The sequence below is a fragment of the Pinus tabuliformis genome, chromosome 8 (assembly GCF_031772625.1).
Source record: "Pinus tabuliformis cultivar Carrire ecotype Pingquan chromosome 8, CPIR1, whole genome shotgun sequence".
NCBI classification, from domain to species: Eukaryota; Viridiplantae; Streptophyta; class Pinopsida; order Pinales; family Pinaceae; genus Pinus; species Pinus tabuliformis.
Window position 1 is genome coordinate 1133231137 of NC_142294.1, and position 25675 is coordinate 1133256811.

The 25675-nt window shown below is 34.9% G+C and overlaps 4 pseudogenes; 1 reads left to right on the forward strand and 3 right to left on the reverse strand.

Moving 5' to 3' along the window:
- The window catches only part of LOC149239330 (exocyst complex component SEC15A-like), a 115964-nt pseudogene extending 109805 nt beyond the window's left edge, over window positions 1-6159 (reverse strand).
- A 423-nt stretch (window positions 6160-6582) lies between these two features.
- LOC149239331 (putative sucrose-phosphate synthase 2) lies at window positions 6583-10018 on the reverse strand (annotated as a pseudogene).
- A 3877-nt stretch (window positions 10019-13895) lies between these two features.
- LOC149239332 (exocyst complex component SEC15A-like) lies at window positions 13896-23511 on the reverse strand (annotated as a pseudogene).
- LOC149239333 (phosphatidylinositol 4-kinase gamma 7-like) lies at window positions 16754-17834 on the forward strand (annotated as a pseudogene).
- Window positions 23512-25675: the final 2164 nt, after the last annotated feature.

A 25675-nucleotide genomic window follows, 5' to 3' on the forward strand; every position in this document is an offset into this window, starting at 1 on the left:
TTTAATGTTTGTGGAAATGGCTAGGGAATTTCATCTAGGTACTCGATCATATCCTCTATACCTAACAACATCATCAGTTTTTCAATCGTACACCTTGTACCCAAACTTTTAACATGAGAAACAATAACCAAAGAATTTACTTTTATACCTAGATATAGAAGGAGATATTTGTTGGAATAAGGAATTGCTGAGAGGGGGTGGGGGGTGTGAATTAGTAATTAAGAAACTCTTTTTTATTTTTCTTACTATGCTTACAGTCCCTTCTTATGTTCTTTAACTTGTGAGAGCATTCATTCACAAAATAGTGAACCAATAATATTTCAGACACACATATTCAAATAACAATCACATGAGCAACACACATTTGACACAATGTTTTTCACGTGGAAACCCAGAGGGAAAAAACCACCAATTTTTTGTTTGTTTATGATGTAAATTAAGCACCCACTTAATTACATCTGTTTGTTTGTGAGAACCCACTCATAGGAGGCACCGACCCCCTTTGTTTAGCAAGCACCAACTTGCCAAGAGGCACCAACATCTTAAACATGTAGGCACCAACCTTCCCTTGCCATTTTTCCACTATTTCATACAATTTTCAAACTAAAATAGAGGCATACAATTATACAAGTAAAATACAAATAAATGGTTGTCTATAGATTCAACTTCTGCACTTTATTTTCTATGATCACTTGCAATAGATCTCCTCTTGTTTCTCTCAGAAACACTTCCTCTGCGCTCTGACTTCAATATCAAGGGCTCTTCACTGACTGCTCTTCAGCACTATCCCCTCCATTCTCCACACAACACTCTCATTTCTCTTACTGCACTTATAGACAAAGTCCTCTCAGGTGCTACTGTCACTATTCGCTTCACTCACAACTCAATACTCTCACTCATCTTCTCAACTCACCTTAGCACATACACAACAATATTTTATTCCCCATTAGATCAACAGAAATTCTGAGTTTTGTTCCTGTGCTGCACTGAGCGCAATGTTGTCTCTGTCGCCATCCACACTGCCCAAGAATGTACTCCTGGCATGGCACTCCATTCTTTTGTTGCATCACCTTTTACAAATTTTGTCGCTGCATTAAAACATAAGAATGGGCTTCATTCACTTCACCATCTCACTATGTGACTCTCCATGCTGAGAATTTAATCTTAATCCACCTGCACACTCCACTGAGACTCCCCATGCCTACTCATGGCTCACAAAGCTTATCTGTACTTCCGCATGGCTTCTTTGTTTTTCATTTATTTTTATAATATGTGCACGGAATATCAAAGATGCCTTTCTTTCAACAACGAGATAATCCCAACAGTTCTTTGAAAAACGCCATTACTCCTGAGACCAACTCCTTTGTTCCCACATTCAATCTTGGAGCTGTCGACCCAAATGCCTTTAACTTTCAGTATTACACTATCGGAGCCCAATATGTCCTGTATTATTGCAATAGTGCTATATCAGAGCTTTTACTCATTAGTGCTTTTCTTCTTAAATACATTACGAGAAAATAGAGTTTCAATGTCCTTTGCACTAGTACAAAATGGCTAATTAGTTACTAAAAAAATGACTAAAATTTGCATATAAATGACCACTTTTCAGTCGATGACCAATAGTGGCTAATTTACAGTATCTTATAACGCAAAAAACTTTTATTCTTATTTAGCTTAGTCATTAATTAGTTGTCTCAATTTTATTGTCTAGTAGTAAATTTAGTTTTAAATTTGGTCATTGAATTAGTCATTAATTTCCACAATTAATGACCAAATACACAACAAAATATACTACTACATGATCACCTGAGAAAACCAATTAATGACCAAATATTTATGACCAAAATGTTGGTTGTGTTATAAGATACTGTAAATTAGCTACTAATAGGCATATACATGCAAATCTTAGTCATCATTTGAAACTAATTCATGACCAAAGAAATATGAGTAAATTTCAGTCATGTTATAAGATACTATAAATTAACTACTAATTGTCATATATATAGAAAATTTAGTCATCATTTGTAGTCACAAATTTATCATTTACAATAGTCATTTATCTTTTCGTGTAGTTGCATATTCATTATATAAATGACTAGTTTAGTACTTTATATTCATTTAATTTATTTTCATTAATAATCATTATAAACGATTAATTTAGTCATTGTATATTCATTTTATTTGTGTTCATCATTAATAAATATAAACTACTAATTTAGTAGTTTTAGAATGATTTTATATGTTCATTATTAATTAACATAAATTAAATAGTACGATTTTACGACTAAAATAAAAAAAAATGTCATACAATGTTCATGTTCATCAAATATGAAAATGCAAAGTTACATATGTTAATTACAATACTAAATAATATCAATTACAACTATAAATAATTTCAACTACATAAATTATATTATATGAAATGTCAAATTATTACAATATGAGTTTCCAACTTAATATTGGTTGGACTACAATTTACACATGAAATATTGTTTCATCACTTCAAAACATTAGCATTGTGTTGCCAAGGCATTGCAGATGAATTCACCAACTCTAAAGACTTGACCATCAGTGTATCTATGTGTGTCTCATGTGGGATATTGGCTTTAAGGGTATCACTAGAATTTTTTTCTTCTCTATCTCTCTATCTCTCTATCTCTCTTCATTTGTCGCTCCAGTGTTATTGTTCTCCTCTTTCTTCAGTTCCTATTTCTTACCTTCAATACTCATGAGCTCCTCTTCCGAAAATGAAAGAAGATACAATGAAAAGTATAAGATATGAAAGACAATGAACTCTGGAATATAAACTAAAGTAGACTATAAAGGATTTATACAACACGTACCTCAACATTAGCAACGTCAATGCCATTGTTCCCCCAAAAAATAAAGAAACTCGAACAAGTTTTCTTCAGTTGGGTGATAGTGGACACTATGTAGCCAAATGACCTGTATAAACAAATGAAATAAAGCATCAGTGTATCAATTCAAACATGAAATATGAAACCACCATGAACACAAAATATTACCCTCAATGTACTTCTTTTTTGTCTTAGTTTATAATGATGCACATGCATGATAGAAACCATCTATGTGAAGTTAAGTAATGGTTCTTTTGGTTAAACAGTATGAAAACAAGGAGCAATGAAGGATGTATATCATTATATGTTGAGAGATGGACTTGGATTATTAAAATAGGACTTGGGAATGCTGATGCAATCTGTATACTTCTCTATTGCAAGCATGTAGAGACAAAAAAGCAGTGAATCAAGTCCATGACCACATGCGCAGACATGGATTTAACTAGAATATCAATTTCAATACCAATTTTGTAAGAAAGTATGCCACTTGTAGTAGTATGGAGAACGCATGCCTATTGTTTCATAAAATGCATAAACCATATATGTTTTTATGGAATGTGATGGTCAAAGTCTACATCTCAAGTGGTTTATACAAGGAAGCTCTCACATTCTATTTTTGAATGCATTGTACAGGTAGATAGCTAGATAATTTTACATTTCTCTTTGTATTCAAGACATGTAGTAAGCTCCATGTTCTTCTAGAGGGGAAGAAGATTCACACCCATGTGGTCAAACATGGTTGAGTCAAATACATCAGTGGATAATTCACCTATTATAATGTATGCCAAATATGGGAATTTGGAGTTTGCACGTCAATTGTGTGACCAATGGCATGAACGAGATGCCATCTCATGGGGTACCATGATTTTTTCTTATGCTCAGAGTGAAGATGTCAACGAGGCCTTGAGGCCGGAAAGAGTGAGCCATGATGTTGTTGTCATGGTTAGCGTGTTGCCAGTGTGTGCACACTTAGGGGTTTTGCAAGATGATTAATGGATTTATGCCTACATGATTAGGATTAAGCTTGATCAAAACATTATCCCCAAGCTTGTGATTATGTATGCCATGTGCAATAGCATGGAGAATGCACATAACTTTTTTGACAACATTAGTATTAGAAATGTTTTCTTATGGAAGAAACAATTAAATGCCATGTGGGAAGTGGTCTTTATGAGGATGTGACCTTTCCATATTACCAAATGTATGGAGTGTGTGTACAACCAAATATAATAATTTTTTCCTCTTCTCTTTAGGCATGTGTCAACTTATCTGTTCTAAGAGAAAGGGAGAAGATCTAAGCCCATTTTTTCAAAATTGGATTTGAGTTTGATGTCTTTGTTCTGGAAATGTATGCAAAGTGTGGAAATTGTGCAGATGCACACCAATTATTTAACAAAATGCCTAAAGGGATATTATCTCAATGAGCAACATGATCTCAGCATACATGTAGAATGGACATGCTAGTGAGGCATTGAAATTTTTTAATCAGTTTAAATTGACAGATATGAAACCTAACCAAGTGATCAACTTGGGTGTTCGCCATGGATGTGTGTATCTAGCAACCCTTCAACATGGTAAGTCTAATCATGATTTTATTCTCAAAAATGGAATTGAATTGGATGTTTCCCTAGATATTATCAACATATCCATATATTGCAAGTGTGGAAGCATAGATATAGCTCACTAGATGTTTGAAAATATGTCTGAAAAATATTTGGTTTCATGGAACATGATGATTTATGGGTATGAAATCATGGTTGTGAGGATGCCTTTGTTGTTTCCACCAAATGCAATAGATGGGAGTTAAACCATCTCATATCACTTTTACTTGCCTTTTTTATGCATGTAGTCATGCAAGCTTAGTGGAATTGAGTTGGAAATGGTTTCATTTCTTTAGTCAAGATTATGGCATTACCCATAGGATGGAACATTATGCAAGCATCGTTGACATTCTAGTTGTGCTGAACATCTTTATGAGGATTAAAATTTTATAAGGATGGTGCCAATAGAACCTAATTCTACCATATGGAATGCCTCACTTGGTTCCTGCAACATTCATTGTAATGTGGAGCTAGGAGAATGGGCATCAAAATGGAGTCTTGAGTTAGGCTCCAAAAATTTAGGGAACTATGTATTTTTATGAAACCTCTCTATTGCAGCTAGAACATGGGTTGATGTAGTCAAAGTGAGAACAATATTAAACCATGGGGGTTTAAAAAAAATTCCAGGGTGCAGTTGGATTGAGATCAATAAGAGGGTCCATGCATCTATTGAAGCAGCTAGATCACACCCACAGTCACAGAAAATATACATGGTTTTAGAGAGCTTGGCCCAACTAATGAATGGTGAAGGTAATATAATGGACAAGAACTTTACGTTGCATTACAATGATGAAGGACTGTGACAAGAAGCATATATTTTGAAACCAAAGTTAGAACTTAGTCGTTTCTTTTGGGTTTATTAGCTACAAGTCATCTATTCACATAACCAAAAGGCTTTGAATTTGATATTTGTAGCAATTGTCATTGTGCCACAAATTTTGTATCTAGGATTGGTTGAGGAGTCATTATATGATTATTTTGAGGGATGTAACAATTTTCACTATTTTAAGAATACAATATGTTATTATGGAAAATTTTGGTGAAGGCTTAGTAATATGTCCAAAATCATCAAATTAAAGACTAAAATCATCAAATTAAATTCAGAGGCAAAAGAGTTGTCTTCAATTTTATCACCTTAAAGCTTGAGATCTCGAAGCATGAAGAGGCATCACACATAGCTAGGAACAATTTTGAGTATAAACCACATGGAATCTCAAACCTCTCATTCTTAGTTTCCACCTCAATTCATCTACTTTGGGAGCCTGGAAAAATAGTACCCAAGTAAAATGTTAACAAACTAACAAGACTAGTTAACATTCAATGATAGTCCTGAATCTTGTTTTTATCCTACTAATAGTTGTCATGGATCCCTAATATCTAGCATAAATAAAGCTAGTTCATGTACTCCATTCTAATTGTTTACAATAGGGTATTAATGTCATCAAATTGGAACCAGTAAAGAAGTGCCTAAATCAACAACCAATTTTTTTTTGGATTTTCAAGATGTTGGATCCCACTCATAGAACATGCACTAGCCACTGAAAATGACATCTATAATTAAAACTTACAGCGGATATGTTCTTGACTTTATAAGTCAAGTAATGGAAGTTAGGTGCTTCAAGATCTTCCACTAGGAACTGAAAATTCTTTGGACCTCTCAATTTTTCATGCTTTTCCTCAGTCCTTCTACACCCTGGCATTAATCAATATGAGAATCATAGTCTAGATCTGGATATATGGGTGAATATGAATTGTAAACAGCTGTATATAAAAGTTGGCTCCCACTGCTACAAATTAGAGCATCAAATGCAGACACTTTGATTCCAATAGAATGAAGCATATAAATTGTTTATGAAACTATTAATGTAGTAGATAAAATGAATCTAGGAGATGAAAAGTTGCCAATAGAATGAACTACATTCATAATCTCTTGGATGATAATAGCTTGTCTACTAACAATGGGTTCTCCAAAATCATAATACCAATTGACTACAATCAGAAATAGATGCTTTCTTGTCATGCGAAGTAGTTTCCTTGAAGAAACTAAGATAATACTGTGATTTATACTTTGTTTTTCCTGTGAATTCACATCATTTGTCTTCTGCAATTTAGATTGATTTTCCTTAAGTCTTCTCTAAGATCATCCTAATGTGTTTTGAAATACCTCCCATGTTCTCTTCATTTTTTAGAAGTTTATCAAGATCAAAGGGGTTATTAAGTGAACTAGAGTGAGAAGGCCTATCTGCATCTAATGAGAGCCAAAGATATGTATCGGGGGCATCCTTGAATGAACCACTATTTGATTCAGAATCTATATTTTCATTTTGGTCATTTTCACTCCGCCATTGCGGGTGTCTCATTCTACATTGGGAGATTCTTGAAAAATATATTTTGCAATGTTGTGGCCAAGAATAGAGATGAATGTTCTATAGACCATTTTTCCTGCATTTAGCCAGAGGTTCTTATCAACTACTAGTTTGTACAAAGAAGCTGCAATTTCCTTGTTATTATGGAGATCTACCAACATACCATTATTCAACATCTGCACAACAATAAACCAATTTGAGTGATCAATCACATGTAAGATCCAATCAAACTTTTATATTAGATAGCAGAATTTTCAATATACTCGTTGAATGTCTACAGGTCCTCCATTCTTTGTGGCAACCATAGGTAATCCATGTGCAGTTTCTTGCATTAGAACAAATTGGAAGCATGACATGTGTTACTCTTTTTACACAACCAAAAATTCTTTAGATCAAATTGCTAGTATGAAATTATGGAAGGCTTCTTCTGAAGTTATTTGTGAAATTTGGAGAACATAACCTTGAAAACACTACCAAAACCGAGACATTTTATTGCTTCCTTATGACGAAAGAATTCTTTGAAAAATGGAATGCAATTCACTATTTTGTAACTGAATTCTTCTCTCTAAAATTCTCCATAACTAAACAGAGATAAAAAAAATTGTACTTTGATGCAAATATTGTTCTTTTCTGGATACATATATATGCATACATATACATAAATACACACACATATATAAAATTAAATTTGCAACAATACTCAGAAGCAAAAGAATCCTTTCATATATCATGCCTCTAAATGAAAAAGAAATGATATTCTTTTAAATCTAGAAGATACATATGTTTCAAGTTTTCATATTATGACCATTATGTTTAGTTCTGGAGAATTTCAAAGAGAAGCATTCAAGTATGTCTTTATATGAAAGAAACTAATATATATTGAATTATTATATTCAAAATACTCCAAAACTACCATAATGGTCATAATATCAAAACTTGATACATTTGTATCTTCTTAAAAAAAATCATCTTGAAGAAAATAATTAAAAAAAAAATTGGTCAAGCTACCTCAATGAGAGTCAAACCAAAGGGTTCCACCATGATTGAATTGATGAAAACACCCTGCACACACAAACATCATCATTTCAAAATTACACAGACAAGATTTTTTTTCTTTTTGTTTCACCTACACAAACTGCAGTTCAAATTTTCTATCTATTAGAAGTGAAATAATGGATAGTTTATTTTATAGTTTGACAGGAATTTTTATAAAACCTTAGTCTTTGTCGCAATCCTATATATATATCAAAAACTTCTGATTGTTTGTGATGTTTAGGATATGCCACTTCTCCATATAGATCATATTTGTTAATAAGCTTCAGGACAGTGGTCAACACATTGGAACTTGTTGCAGGCATTTGATCAATATCATCTCGACTGCCCATGATCAACATCTACAATTTTGAAATGGATAACTAAAATATCAGTTATCAACTTATCAAACAAGGGCAAAGCCGCAAAACATACCTCTAAAGAAAAAGCTAAATTTAGGAACCAAGAAAAGACATACCAAGTTTTCCAGCTTCCTCAATTTGATACATTCACCAAAAGCCTTGACTAAAGTGGTCATATTCTTCTTGGGATTAGGTCAAGAAAGAGCCAAAATTATGGGCTTTGAAGGATTTTTCAAAAACTGTGGGATCTAAAAATACAAACTGTTATTATGCCCCTCGTATGTGGAATGAGGGATATAATTTTTCTATTATGTGAAATCTTAAATGGTGAAAAGGAATTAAACCTTGCCCTGCTGCTTACCTCACCCTATAAAGGAGACTTGGGAAATTGAACAGAGTCATTATCTAAATTCTAATCTTGCACTACAACATTGTTGAAGTCCATTCCAGGAGGTATAACCTACAACAAAGCATATATATGTAAAAAAAACCCCACCACCTAAATGTCATGTACTTTTTTGACTTAAGAACTCATGGAATAATTATCAAGGCAGAATAGGATTTCCACATTTGATAATGAAACACACTGCCTACACAGTTAAATAAGCAGATGGGTAAATCCCCATGTAACAAATTGACAAAAAAAGCAATTTAATTTCAACAGGAGTGTCATTCTTTGCACTCACCATCATTTGAGGCATGTAACAACCATAACAATGGACAACATGATTTTCTTGATGTCTGAGCTTTCTATTCAATCCCAAATCAAAACCATCATGCAAGCCCCATTGTTCTTCAATTTTTTTCCTTGTACTTGTGACCACAAGCTCAGCAAAATCAAGGCACAATTCTTCAGCTTGAATCCTATGCATGATCTTGTATGTTGCATTGATATCTTCCTTGGAATGCAATCCTTGTTTCAATAACTATTCTAGTTTATTTCGGCCTAGAGAATGACCTGTCAAAACCATTGGAACGTTCAGAGTACCAGAAAGAAGGAAAAAACACCCCTGCATCTACATAGTGGCCATGGATTACATAAGGCCATACAGGTGTGCCTTCTCTAATCATATCTCCCAATGCTTTGGAAATATTAATAATATGACCCAGTGTTCCATCTACAAACTCTGGAATGTATGGCCATAATAATTATTTCTGAATATACTTTTCTTTATGTCCACAAGGGATTCAAACTATGTATGCCCCTCCACTCTCTAGAATGTCTTCATCCTGATCAAAATTCAACATTTCAGTTGTCTCTCCATTGCTAGAATCCACTTTAGGAGAACAAATTAGACATGTTAGCAAGTCCACTCTATACACTTCTGCCATTTTTGCAAGTGCTTTTGCAAACTCTACAACATATTTCACCTGCATGAGAAATGAACACATGTTTCACTTGGTGGTAATCCAATTATACTCCTAGTGAAATAAGGTAATCATGCTTTGATCCCCTACTTTTCTAAATTATTTTGTGAGAAAATTGACTACAACTATTTAGTATTGTAGAAACAGGTGAAGAAAAATACAAAAAATAGAAATCTTTTGTAATAAATTTACCTGTCCACCTGTATTAGAATCACGGCCAAGTTCCATATTCTCCCCTCGGACTAGGCCATGCAAACTGGCATATTAATCACAAATAGGAGAATCAACAAAGTAAATTTTTCTATGAGGATTTTTAGATCTAACACTTCTATTCTCAGTATGGAATATTGGACAAGGAAAAAGCAGAGAAAACTGACTGCAAAAGAATTATAAAAGAAAAATTCAAACCTTAAATAAGCTCCTCTTCTCATCGTAAGTGTTGTTTTGCTACAATTACAACATATAATGATTTCATTTAATGTTTCCATTCACTTACATGAAGTTGTTCCCTCAACCTTTGTTGTTAGGAGAGAAGTTCAGTTCACACTAAAGCTCCTCCAAGAATTGTGTATCGAAGCTCCATGAGGCCTGGGAATTCTCTGAAGGGAATTACCAAAGTTTGCATCACTCCCATGATAATGACAGACAGAGAGAGAGAGAGAGAGAGAGAGAATATTCTCCCTCTTCCACTGCTCATTAATTCAGGTCCTCACACTTCTAGGGTTTTCCTCCTTCTTCTTTACCTAGATCCTACTACTTTCTCTTTTCTTATCATTTGTTTCTTTTATTTTTTGCCAACTTTTTAGCATCTAGGCATGTTCACACTATCATAATCTATTGACATATGGTTTCCCTCTCTAGAACCATTGAAATATTTGTTAGTCATTTGTTGAAAATTCATAATACTATCTTATCTTAATTCACACAACCTTTCAGACTAATAATATTTTGTCTACTATAATGGTCATATTGTTTATGCAATTTTCACCCCTCACAACAATGTGTTTTCCCAACCAATTGGCTAGGGAAAAGTTCCATACTGCTTCATAGAAGTTATGATTTTCAACATGGTATTAGAGCCAGGTGTTGAGGTTGGCTAGCAGTGGGTAAGAGGCTAGAAACAAAGCATGGCTTAAGGGGAGGAGGACGTTCAAGGGAGTAATTTGCATTTTGATATTACAAAGGTAAGTTTACTAGTACACTGGCATGATATGAGGGTGCCTAGTATCCCAGAGTGTATGAGACACTAAACTGTTAAAAATCCTTAGCACGGATCCATTAAACAGAGAATCTAATGGCTAAAGCCTAAAATAATTATACAAACTATATGGATCGAATCAAATGAATTGAGTTCTAGGTTTTGTCAAAAGGGAAGATTAAAATAGCACAAACCCATCTAACCATAGGTCTAGTTCCAATCAGTACTAAACCCAACATCCATGCATAGGAGGTCATCTACAAATGCAATTCCCAAGCTCTCAATCCTTGTGAAATCTTTTGTGTGCCATAAGCCCTTCATTGCCCTCAATGGAACATCAATCACTAGATGAAGTTTCATTGTGTTGTTCCCATGTTGGGAGGGCATGGTTGTGTGCCCATTGTTGTTAGTCCAAATTATTGACAGACCTCTAATGCAAGCCATTGACAAAACACTCACCCTCTCTCCTCACCAATAAACTCTAGAAAATAAATTCAATCCAAACATGATTCCATGTTTACTCACCTTCATCAACTAGCTCTGGTGGGATAATCTAAAATAAAAGACTGTGTTGAATAAACGGGTGAGTGCATAATAAAATATTACAAGTATTGAATAATTATTTATACATATGCTTGGAAGGTATTGTGAGTCTATTCAACATACATAAACAATTTTATTTGACTATTGGAATTATTCATCTCTAGCCAATTTATCTCAATTTTTGCAATAATTATTCCCCTGCAAAATGGTTGCAATTTTCGCATTTCAGGCTATTGGGTATCAATGCCTTGCATTTATCATCCTTTATGTTTCAATTTTGAGTCTGTCATCGCCCTACAATGAATAGTGTAAAACATATTGAAATATCACGCGGCAAGAGAGGAGAATCAAAATTTGCTCACAAAATTGTTTGTGAAGCTCATAAAGTTTATCAATGCATAGAACTATTCAAACTCAATGAAAGAGGGTCAATTAACTGAAAGAGAGGAGTTTATGAAGATGGAAAACGATCTTTATAAAATAGTGAAACATGGAAAAATAATGTTACTTGAGAGTTATGAAACTGGACTATGGATTCATGGAATTGAAATTTGAAATTAACAACAGAGCTAGATATGTCTTGTTGTAGCTGGAAGTTGGAACCAAAAAATCAGGGGATTCTACTGAATCTTTTAACTGTAGTAAGCATGTGATTTTGTTGTAAAAAATCTAATTGTCATTATCTTGACACTGATGGATAGCATGAGGTTTTCAAGTAAATATTCACCATCCAAATGGGAAGATTGATGTAATGGAAAATGCCATGAAAACAGAGAGGCATACTTTGAACAAATTATTATAGTATCTTTTCAATGTGAATTTTCCAATGGAACCTCTAGAAAATATAGCCCTAGTTGAGCAAGAGGTGTTATATTCTTATCAGAACCCCACAAACCCCTCTTCGAGTGTGGGATGGGAAGGCCTGCTAATAAGTGAGAACTTGGGCTAGCTCAAAAAATAGTGGAGAAAGGTGGTTACAGTAAGGGAGAGTAGTGAAACATAGAATAGAAAGCAACAATCATGTACCAATAATTGCTCCTTGAAAGAAGATTCTGATGATATTTACCAAAGGTAGTTTCCTTATCTTGAGCTAGAGGGGTGAGTATTTAGCTTGTTAGTACTAAGTGAGGATTCTAATGATATTTACCGAAGTTAGTTTCCTGATCTTGAGCTAGAGGGGTGAGTATTTAACTTGTTAGTACTAAGTGAGGATGGGATATATGCAATAGGGACATGAAGGAAAAGATAAGAGAGGTGCAACGAGGCATAGATGGGAAGCATAAGCTGCTTGGAAAAGAGAAAAGTAAGGATGGGTAAGAGTGAAAAGGATACAAGAAAATCTGCACAGTTTAAGATTGGGAAAGAAGAGATGTGAAATTCAGAGTAGTGGACTAGATAGCATATGGGGTTCCGCTATCTTGCCCCAGAAATTTCAAAATCACAACATTCATTTTGAAAACAATTTTGTACATCATTCTATCCTATGAGTGTCCACATTGGACATTTTTTTATAGACTATTTTATATTTGTAAGTTGGATGGTGATTTACCACAGTCCAAGGGATTGTATATGTGGTCATTATAGCCCTTTGTAAAAAATCATGACCTTATACATATAACAACATCAACATTACAATTTAATTTTCTATCCTTTTTATATTATCTCAAATACCAATTATATTACAAGGTATTAAATACAAACTTAGAATGTTAAGATGCAATAGAATTTGAGACTGAAAGATACCTGACAAATAATAATGTTGGTTAGGTAAGGCTAGGCAAAGCAACACTCATGAAGAGAGAAGCTTCGAAAATTTTGTTCAGCTCTTAACTAAGTTGCAAATCTTGTGATTAGAAGTTATATAGCTTCAATAACCATGTTCTACCAATAGAAACTCCCCGCCTTTTACCCTCTAAAAAATACAAATATAGATTTCAATCATCCCAAATTTAGTGTCCAGTCAAGCCTTATTCAAGAACCATTTCCTCCTCTTTGGTCAAAGGTTTCTAGAGTATCTTTTGTATTATGCACCTTATTTCATTTTAAATCATAAAATGGTTGATTTCTCCAAGTTTACACATATTTTAACAAATTATAAGAATTCTTTATGCTCAGTTTCATTGCCTGAAGATACTTGTTAACTGCACTTTACAAATCAGCCATGCAGAAATTGATTCACGGCCATATTCAAAGGGTTTTCATAAGCAAGGAGGTTCCTATGCATGTAAGACAAATACATATAAAATGGGAAGTAAAAACATAAAGGGAAAGGGTAAAAACAAAACTTCACATGACATAGTAGATCAGAAATAATTTCTTTATTAATGATATAATTCCCCTGAGTCTCTTGGGCTAATCTGTTGATTTACCTAGGCTTTCAACTTTTGTAGCTATACAAATACTCCATAAAACAAATTGTGTTTTTCCTAAATGCTTTAAGAAATAGAAAGCATATTTCTATAAACATGTAACATGTAAACAACCTTTACAATAGTGACACAAGAGCATGAATAGAAATTAAACATCTAATATTTCCAGTAGTGACTTGAAACATACCATTGAATCCGTCAGTTGAAATCTTTCAATCTCCTTACTAATGTATCCATGGACTTTTTTGGGGGATTTTGCTTTAAATTCCTACCCCCCAAGCTTCCAAATAGCCTTTCAAGTGCATCTCTAAATTTCTTAGAAATCACTGCAACCTTTCTATAATCCAAAGAACTGTATTGTTTCTCCCTTATAACAGGGTTCATGAAGTTCTCTGGCTGGTTGCTCAATAAAATATTAACCAGCTGTCGCACTTCTGTCAAGCAGTCCTTCAAACTTGTAGCACCTTGAAGCTCACTCAAGCCAGTGTTGTGGAATCTCTCCTCAGAAAAGGACTCTAGCACTCTTAAATCATTATCAATACCCATTATAGCATTTATATTGAATATTTTGACATTGTCCCTCATAAGTGTCACCATGAGGCAGTCTGATATGTGCTTCAACACCCCCCTTCCTACCTTCTCCAAAGAATCCAATGGTAATATTTGTTGTGCTATAGAAACCAACGTCTCCAAGTAAATTACCACCTCATTTAGATAGTCAATGCCATTTTGTGGAACTTCATCTGGGTTCCAATTGATGTTGTCAATTAGCAACATAAAATCATCTACCTTAGACTTGACTACCCTCAACATTTTTTGCTAACTTTTTAGCATATAGGCATGTTCACGCTAACATAATCTATTGACACATGGTTTCCCTCTCTAGGTCCATTGAGATATTCGTTGGTCATTTGTTGAAATCCATAATACTATCTTATATTAATTCACACAACCTTTCAAACTAATAATATTTTGTCTACTATAGTAGTCACAATGTTTATGCAGATTTCACCCCTGAAAACAATGTGTTTTCCCAACAAATTAGTTAGGAAGAATTTATGTACTGCTTCATAGAAATTATGATTTTCAACATGATATTAGAGCCAGGTGTTGAGGTTGGTTGGTAGTGGCTAAGAGGCCAGAAAAAAAGCATGGATTAAGGGGAGGAGGACGTTCAAGGGAGAAATCTGCATTTTGATATTGCAAAGGTAAGTTTACTAGTACACTGGCATGGTATGAGGGTGCCCAGTATCCCATAGTGTATGAGACACTAAACAGTTAAAAATACTCAGCGTGGATCCATTAAAAAAATAACCTAATGGCTAAATCCTAAAACAATTATAAGAACTAGATGTATTGAATCAAATTAATTAAGTTCTAGGTTTTCTCAAAAGGCAATATTAAACTAGCACAAACCCATCTAACCACAGGTTTATTTCTAATCAGTACTAAACCCAACTTCCATTCATAGGAGGTAATCTACAAATGAAATTCCCAATCCCTCAATCCCTGTGAAATGATTTGTGTGACATAAGCCCTTCAGTGCCCTCAATGCAACATCGATCACTAGATGAAGTTTCATTGTATTGTTCCCATGTTGGGAGGGCATGGTTGTGTTCCCATCATTGGTAGTCTAAATCATTGACAAACCTCTAATGCGGGCCATTGGCAAAACTTGCACCCTCTCTCCTCACTAACAAACTCTAGAAAATAAATTTAGTCCAAACATGATTCCATGTTTACTCACCTTCATCAACTAGCTCTAATGGGATAATCTAAAAGAAAATATTGCGTTGAACAAACAAGTGAGTGTATAATAAACACTTAAAGTATTGAATACATATTTATATAGATACTTGGAAGGTATTGTGACTCTATTCAACATACATAAACAATTTTATTTGAGTGTTGGCATTATTCATCTCTAGCCAAGCTATCTCAATTTTTGCAGTAGTTATTGCCCTGCAAAAAAAGTTACAATTTTCACATTTCAGGCTTTTAGGTATCAATGCCATGCAGTGATCATCCTTTATGTTTTAATTTTAAGTGTGTCATCGCCCTGCAATGAATAGTATAAAACACATTGAAATATCATGAGGCAAGAGAGGAGAATCAAGAATGATTTACAGAATTGTTTGTGAAACTGATAAAGTTGATCGATGCACAAAACTATTCAAACTCAATGAAATAGGGTCAATTAGCTGAAAGAGAGGAGTTTATGAATATGGAAAACAATTTTTATAAAATAGTGAACCATGGAAAAAGAAAATTACTTGAGAGTTATGAAACTAGACTGTGGATTCGTGGAATTGAAAATTGAAATTAATGACGAAGGTAGATATGCCTTGTTGTAGTTGAAAGTTGGAACCACGAAATCAGGGGATTCTATTGAATCTTTTAATTGTAGTAAGCATGTGATTTTGGTGTAAAAAATCAAATTGTCATTATGTTGACACTAATGGATAGCATGAGGTTGTCAAGTAAATATTCACCATCGAAATGGGAAGATTGATGTAATGGAAAATTCCATGAAAACAGAGAGGCATACTTTGAACAAATTTTTTTAGTATCTTTTCAAATGGGACCTCCAAGAAATCCAGCACTAGTTGCGCCGGAGGTGTTCTATTCTTATCAGAACCCCACAAACCCCTCTTCTAGTGTGGGATGGGAAGGCTTGCTAATAAGTGAGAACCTGGGTTAGCTCAAAAAATAGTGGATAATCACTTCCATTTTGTGGAACTTCATCTGGGTTCCAATTGATGTTGTCAGTTAGAAACATAAACTCATCTACCTTAGACTTAACTAGCCTCAATATTACTTCATGTGCAGCATCTTGAGAGTTCTTCAAGATATTTCAAGCAAACAATGGAGCATGTGGCCTTTCTACCAAGTGTATAGGAGTGCCAAAAAATTGGGCAACATGTTGCATAAAAAAGTAACAAGTTCACTCTAAAACTATCATATTGTAGCAACCTGCATGGCATAAGATACCCCCAGCGTGGAAATGTTTATCAATTTGAGTAAAGCCTCATTCATAACATTACAGTAGTGTAGTCAGAAATGATGCTCCTTTGCGTCTCACTAGGAGCCTCATTCATATAAGCTCTTCCACTCCTTGAGTGGACCTTTGGAGATCATTGGTGGTTTGAGTGGCTGCTCCAGAATGAAGAAATTGATAAAGCAAGCAATTGAGGCAATTGAATGTGGTGTAGATCCAATCCCTATTCATGGAGGGCTTGGTGGAGCATACTTCTTCCGTAATAATAGAGGTGAAAGTATAGATATTGTAAAGCCTACATATGAGGAGTCGTTTGCACCTAATAATCCTAAAGGTTACGTTGGAAAGATTCTAGGGAAACCTGGCCTAAAGAGTTCAGTTTGTGTGGGAGAGACAGGTGTCCAAGAAGTTGTTGCTTACCTTCTAGATCATAGAAATTTTGCAAAGGTGCCTCCAACTGTGCTTGTTAAGATTTCACATCCAATTTTTAATATTAACAATGGGATGACCATAAACAAAATCCCAAAAAGTAAACAAGTAAAATTGTTACATTTCAACAGTTTGTTATACATAATTTTCATGCCAGTGACCATGGGACATCCATCTTCTATGTTGTTGTTGTATATAGGATAGGAATTTTAGGTATAAGGATATTAAATAATAACAGACATGCTGGAAACATCCTTGTAAAAAGGTTGGAAATATATTTTGGCATATATCCTCAAATGAGTGATGTTGTTGAGCTTATACCTATAGACCACGGTCTCTGCCTTCCAAAAATGTTGGAGGATCCTTTCTTTGAGTGGCTTCATTAGCCTCAAGCTTCTCTGCCATTTTTAGAGGATGAGTTAGAATGTATAAATAGTCTTGATGCAAATAAAGATGCAGATATGCTGAGATTGAAGTTTTCCATGCTAAGGGATTCGTCTTTAAGGATTCTTATATTCTGCACCACATTCTTAAAAGTTGTTGTCATTGTTGGTCTTTGCCTTGCAGAAATTAGTGAAATGATGAGTCCATAGTTTCATCATATAGAAGAGGAAGTGAGTGAGCTGGAACTAATTTGAATGTAGGCTAAATTTGAGGTAAATCAACAAATGTCTACCACTAGTTGTGAATCGGTTACTAATTTCTCATAAGCCTTCCCTGAGAAGAAACATGAAAAAAATCAGTTTGAGTTTGATGACATGGAGTACGAGGAAGATTTTTAGCATGTTGCTGACTCTCTGAATTATGTGGAGAATGGGTTGAACTTTGGCAGGATGCATGATCCTCAGAAATCAAGTAGGTATAATACCCTACCTAAAATACCTGAAGTGACTGGGTTTCTGTGCTTGCCCTCTCAATTTACATTCCTAGGTCACTACGAGGAAAGAAATTATTTCCAGCATCATTCGACTTTGAATGGGTCATTTCATGGTGTTGTTTCCAAATATTTTTGTGTAAATTACCCTTCATCACCAAGACTTTTGCATGGAGGTACCAGTATGTCTTTTCCATATGATTTCTCCTCCCCAAAAACCACCAAAGGGTGCCCACTCTCGAAATTGGAAGAGATTCCTTATTTAGGAGGGGAAGAACTACAGGAAGAGCTTTTTGATAGAAAGAAAGAAATCCATGGTTTGAAGAAACAAGGTCCATCGCATGGACAGTTTGAGATTCCTTATTTAGGAGGGGAAGAACTACAAGAAGAGCTTTCTAAAACGAAGCAAGAAATTCATGTTTTCAAAAAACAAGGCCCATCGCATGGGATTTTATGTCACCCTAGAGTATTTGCTTCCCTCAGCAAAATCAGCACTGTCCAAGCCATAAAGGAGCATGGAAAGAGCATTCAGGGCAAGTTGTTTCAACTTTAAGAGCAATGCAAAGTGACCATGAAATGGGTATGGTGGCTCCAAAAAGCATAAAATTTTCAGACATGAGTGAGGGGAATTGGACCTTGTTCATTAAAATTTTCCAAGAACTTCTACCCAAAGCAGTCGCATCAAGAAGAACCGGGACTAGAAACCACAGATAGAGACTCAGAACTTCATGCCAGTTTTGAGGAATGGTCTTTTGAAAAAGGTTTTGAAAGTGGCTTGGTGCATGCCATTTTTGGGGACTAGTCTTCTGAAAAAGGCTTTGAAAGATGCTTGGTGCATGGTTGATTTTAATTGTACTATATTGTACAATATTTGTATAGACTTATCAAGAGAACTTGGAAGTGGTTGAGCCAATTTATTTTGTGGCCTACTACTGTAATGTGTTTTCCATATATATATATAAATGAGGCTTATTGATCAACATCTTATCTAGATACTTCTTCACAACATCATACAAGTCCATATGACCTCCACAGGATAGATAGCTCATAGAATCCTCTATGAAAGACCTCACAATGCGACAACAATCAGGCACTGTGGCAGAAAACGGTCCAAGGGTCAACTATTCATCGATTATGGTTCATAAAAATTCAATATTTTTCCGCATTAAAATCCCCAAACATCCCTTGCCCTCATATCTGAATGGGTTTATTCATCATCGATGTCAGTACAGAAAATGCAATAATTTTCCATTAAAAACCCCAAACATCATTCCCCCTTGTAGCTGAAAACATCATTCCCCCTGGTAGCTGAATGGAAAAGAAAATTCAATAATTTTCCATTAAAAACCCCAAACATCATTCCCCCTTGTAGTTGAATGGAAAATAGGTGAAAAAATCACAAAACAATAATTCTTTCTTCATTAGATATATTTCATTCAAAGTTTCAAACCCTGTATTAATGAGTTTGTAATGAATGAAACCACATTCTATCATCAATGAGGTGAGAGCAATTAACTGTTACCTGGATCTCCATTTGGGTAGCTAGTTTTTTCACTAACCCAACAAGGTAGAGTATCCCGTACACATAATTCGAACCCGAAACTTGGCGCATCCACCTACTTTTTTTAAGCAGTGTCTAAGATTTCAGCGACCACTCCACTAAATACCCCTATTCCTCCACTCTCATTTACTACCTAGCACCTTCCAACATTTGGTGGTCTACAAGTTTGTTTAAGAATCCATGATCATTATGGTTGCTTCATGGATCAAAAATATGTTGACACTAAATACGAAAACTTAAAAAACACTTATTTTTGGGGGAAGATTCATGAGGAAAACTTTGATCGTTTTTAAATAACCGACAAAGAAATGAAAAATCGAGTATTTTTCATTGTTTTCTCTTTGATATTGAATTGGAATGTAACTATTTTAAGAATCAGTGGATTTAGATGATTATTTAATGATGTCACATTTAGGAAAAATAGCTTCATTTTGTTGCATTATTTTGTTATAAATTTAATAAGAAATGATATATTATATTATAAAATAATTTATTTGGATATATCATACAATGTTATAGGTTCAAATTCAGATTGGCTTAGTATGTATATCACCATAAATTTTGAATATTAGATTATCTTTCTTTTAGGAATAAATGGATTTTATATAGCAATTTGGTTTCTAGCTTAACAGTAACTTTAAATTATATTATTTTTATTAGTTAATTAATTACGTAAAGCTTTTAAGGATTGACTTAATTGTATAAGTTTGAAAGGATTAATTTAATTTTGCAACTTTTATTTTATTTAAGTTAATTCTAAATGCGTTAACCCATTTTTTATTTGTATTTTGTCATTGGAGTGGAAAGTGTTTGTCAGGTATTTGTCTTCTTACATTTTAAATACTGCAAACTAAAATAAGTTATCACTTGGTCTCATTGAGATCCACTTACTAAGTTCAATATCAAATTTTATCTTAGAGTGAATGAAGTTATATTCACGTGGCTCTTTTCCCAATGCCTTGAGTTTACTCAATATCAAATATGGCCTTGGAGTGAGTGAAGTTCTATTCACGTGGATATTTTCCCAACAAATTAAGTTTACATACCCACATATGACCCTAGGTTCAAATTCATGGCACCAAGAGGTTAGAGTATGTGTTTACACTATATAAACTTAAATCTATCTACATGTTTTCTTTAAAAAAAGTATACATCATTTTCTAATGGGTATTTGGGCTTCTCAAATTAGGGTTGAATTTACATGGTGACAAGAAGTTATCAATTATATTTGCATCAATCATATTAGAGTTTGCCTAGTACCTTAAGGTGGCCATAAGAATATTTAAAGATAAGCGTTAAATTTATCACCATATAAAGTTTTGATATGGGCTTATGTTACAAATCCAGACACACTTTTAAGTTTTTCTTCTTTTTTTTTTAAGTTTTGACATGTATTTATTTTACAAACCCAAACACACTCTCAAATTATTTTTAGGAAAATATTATTGGTTGGGCTCTATTCAGATGGATCTTCATCCATCATCTTGAAGTTTCCATACACAATTACAATGACTAACATAAATGACTGATTTGTATTATTGTAGTACTTGTTAGGTGGTCGTATTTTTGTTCCTAGACTAAATTAGTCATTCATGTTAGTCTTTATTTTTTGTATTACTTATTAAATAGTAGTTGTATATTTTAGCCCGTGACTAACTTAGCTGTTTATGTTAGTCGTTTTTAGTTGTGTCACTTAATATTTCTCATTTTTGGTCATATTTCACTTGCAAAAGTTGTGGTGACTAACTTTTTTAGTCACCTAGTCACTAATTTCCCATTTTATACTAGTGTTGGCCCCTTTTGTTTAGCCCCTTTCTATTTTCCTCCATGGGACTAGGTGGGGTGATCGGGGGCTTAGCCTTAAGGTGCTAGGGCATTTTGTTCCTGCCCAAGGGCCGTTTTTCCTTTGTTATGGCCTAGCACCCTTGGTTCTATAAGGTCTTCTCAACCATGTTCTAGCCCTAATATCAGAGCCCCCTTATCATCACTTTTCCAATTTCCAATTTCTATAAAGTATCGACATCCTTAACCTCTAATATGTGATCTCTGATATGACGTCATCACCCCATGTGGCACTTCTTGAGTGGTGACACATGTCACCCAGATTTTCCCCATTAGGCCCCTCAAAATGCCAAAACATCATGTCACGTGTCTTGTCATAATGGCACATCATGCTGACGTCAAATTTCACTATAGCTTATTGGGACCAATCATATGCCACCACGTGTCCTATTAGAGGAGAGAGAAAATGGCCCGTCCACCTTTGGTTTTGTGATGGAATCCTTTGTTAATCTTCATTAGAGTTCCCCGATGAATTTTAACATTATCGTCACATTACACATATCCCAACCTTTTAATGGTTGTCACCTTAAGAATTTGTGATTCTCCGATTTTCTGACCTTCCAATGTGTCGATGCTCCGATATCTAAGGACCTTCGATATTCAATCATCGATACCTCTATACCTCTGGTATGTGATCATCGATTTCTCTGTACCTCCGATGTTACGATGCATCGATTTTCTGGACCTCTAATAAGTGATCGTTGATATGCTTGATGCTATGAATGTTTGATATGCGATCGATGATATCTGTGGACCTTTGATATGCAATTGTCGATATTCTTTCCTTCTTGAGGCTTTAATCCTCGAAACTTCAACAAACCATAACTTTTGATCCATAAGTCCATTTTTGGACTTCCACATATCGTTGGAAAGCTTATTTAGAAAACTTTCCAATGGGGAGGGTTCAAGATATGCATTGAGTCATGCTTCTTGGAAGTTGACTGCAAACTTCTATGCCCTTTGACTCTTTGGCTAGTTGAACACCAACTACCATGATGATCATTTTATGGCTTCTTCAGTAAGCTTTCTACTATGATGATTCTCCACAAGAACCCTACTGCTACCATGGAGTTCTATCCAAACACCCAATCATCATGCTAACCCTTGTTTGATGTCAATTCCAACAATTACACAGCCACGTATACACCATCAAATGTCTAATAATCTCCCCCTTTGGCATTGATGGCAACACCATAAGCTCCCCCTCAGGTTTGGCATGGTCTACTATGATGTCAATCTTCTCCCCCTTTGACATCAATGGAAATAATACCTCACAAGCACTCCCCCTGAACCACTGTAGTCTACTCTCCCATGAATTACAAATGTTAAGTAGCTACCACCACCTACCAAAATGAAGTCATTTGGAGGGAGGAGTCACAACTCCTACCTGTTTCCTAAGATACTTAAATGGTTCCCTTTTCAGTGGCTTGGTAAATATATCTTCCAGTTGCTCTTTAGTGGGTACATATACAAGTTTGACAATGTTGGTTGCAACTTGTTCCCTCAAGAAATGATACTTGATAGGAATATGCTTAGTATTTGAATGCATGACTGGATTTTTACAGATGTTAATCGTACTTGTGTTTTCACACATTATTGGAATGGGCTCACATAGCTCTACCTGTATATCTTTCAAAGGTTTGCTTCATCCAAAGAATCTGCATTCAGTAGGTTGCAGCAGCAATATACTCTACTTCAACAGCCGACAGAGAGATAGAGCCATGTTTCTTATTGACCCGCAACACCAAGCATTCACCTAAAAAGAAAGTTGCACCAAAATTACTCTTCCTGACATCAATATTTCCAGCCCAATCTGCATCTGTGTGGGCCTTCAAATTGAAATCTTCACTCTTACCACAGTCCATACTCTGTTGCACCTGAAGATATTTGAAGATCTTCTTGACAGCAACAACATGGCTTTCTCATGGAAAATCCTAAAATATGCCAACAATCCCCACTGCTTGCATGATGTCTACCCTCGAATTTGTCAGATATAGTACGCTTCCTATCATTGACCTATATTCATTCTTATTACCGATGGTGTTCCATCTTCTTCACACAATTTGCGGCCTGTAGTCATGGGCATGCTGACAGGTTCGTAATCTTCCATTCCAAATTTCTTCAGAGTTTCCCTAAGATATTTGGATTGGGATATAAACACTCCTTATGCATACTGAGTAATTTGTAGACCCAAAAATAAGGACATCTCTCCAATCATGGACATTTCAAACTCTGTCTGCATACAATTTTCAAATAAATTCCCCAATCGTTCCACATCACTGCCAAATATTATATCATCCACATACACAACCACTATTAGTAGATGGTCGCCTTCATATTTTACATAAATATTATTGTCAATTGTTCCTTTCTTAAACCCTTGTTGCTGAAGATACCTATGCAACCTTTCATACCAAGCTCTAAGGGCCTATTTCAAACCATACAGTTCCTTCTTTAGTTTTCATACGAGCCCTTCATCGTAGGAGATAAGAAATACTTTTGGCTACTCAATGTAAACCTCCTCTTCTAAGTATCCATTGAGAAAGGTAGACTTCACATCCATCTAATATACCTTGATATTCTTATGCATGGTAAGAGAAAAAAAGATTCTTATAGCTTCCAGTCAAGCTACTGGTGCAACGGTTTCTTCAAAATCTACCCCTTCTATTTGGGCATACCCTTTGCAGACCAATCAAGCTTTGTTCCTGATTACTTGACCCTCTTCATTTATTTTGTTCTTGAAAACCCACTTCGTTTCAATAACATTTTTCTATCCTGGCCTTGTAACAAGCTCCCATGTGTCATTCCTTTCAATATGGTCCAATTCTTCATTCATGGCTTTCACCCAGAACTTATCTTCACTTGCCTGACATAGGTTCTTGGATTCTATATGTGATAGTAGAGCCAAATTTGCATGACTTGTACTACCAAAAAGTTTCCTTCTGGTCTAGACACCCCATCTTTGATCTCCAAGAATCTAACTCTCAGGATGTTCCTTCTGTACATACCTAAAGGTTGTCTTTGGCCTTGAATACATGTCTGATTCCTCGCCTTCACTATCTGAATCTGTTTCATTCAGATCGACGAACCTCAAATCTGATATTTCTTCATCATCTAAGTTCATTTTGCTTTTAGAGGATTCAGGTTTTGAACCTACTTTAATGCAATCCTTAATCTTCCTTGTCCACTTGTTGTAACACTTATATCCTTTGCTTCAAATGCACTATCCGAGCAATATTCCTTCATCAGCACGTGAGTCAAACTTCCCAAGGTTCTCTTTGTTCCTTTTAATGAAGCACTTTCTCCCAAACACCTTGAGGTGTTTAACTAATGTAGGTCTTCCCTTCCATAACTCATAGGGAGTTTTATCACTATTAGGCCTAAGTTGAGTTTTTTTTTACAGATATACTACTACTTGGGCTGCTTCTCCCAAGAAGTTGTGAGACACTCATGCTTCATCTAACATTGCTCTAGCCATTTCCTCGATTATTCTATTCTTCCTCTCTACTACTCAATTATGTTGAGGAGTTCTAGCCACTGAGTATTGCCTCCTAATTCCGTGCTCTTCATAGAATTACTCAAACTCTCTTGAGGTGTAATTTCCATCTTTGTCTGATCTTAAGCATCTTATCTTTAAATATTTCTCATTTTCTACCTGAGCTTTAAAGTTCTTAAAATGCATTAATGCTTTCAATTTTTCTTTTAAGAGAACAATCCAAGTAGCCCTAGTGAAATCATTAATGAGCAACATAAAATACCTTTCTCCTTTTGAGGCCTTTGCTCTAGTTAGGCCACAAATATCTATGTGAATGAGCTCTAGAGGTCTGGATGAGGCAAACTCGTTTGATTTGAAATGAGTTCTATTATGCTTTCCAAACTGACACGACTTGTAGATTGTGTTATTGAGCTTTGACAATCTTGATAATCCTCTCATTGCTCCCATATTGCTTATTTTTATCAAACTATCAAAATTCACATGCCCAAGCCTCTTGTGCCACAATCGTGCTTCGATTTTTTTGCTTAAATAGAAGTTAACCCTGGAATCGTTAAACACATATACATTATTGTGGGTTCTGACTGCTTTTCCCACCAGTTTTCCATTCTTTATGTTGAAAATCTCATAGTCTTTAGATCGAAAGGTTACATCATAACCATTATCACACATTTGGCTAACACTGAGTAAACTATGCTTGAAACCTTCTAAATACAACACATTTTGTGCTTATATTTTATTATCAAGACTCATTACACCTTTACCCTTGATTCTTGATGGA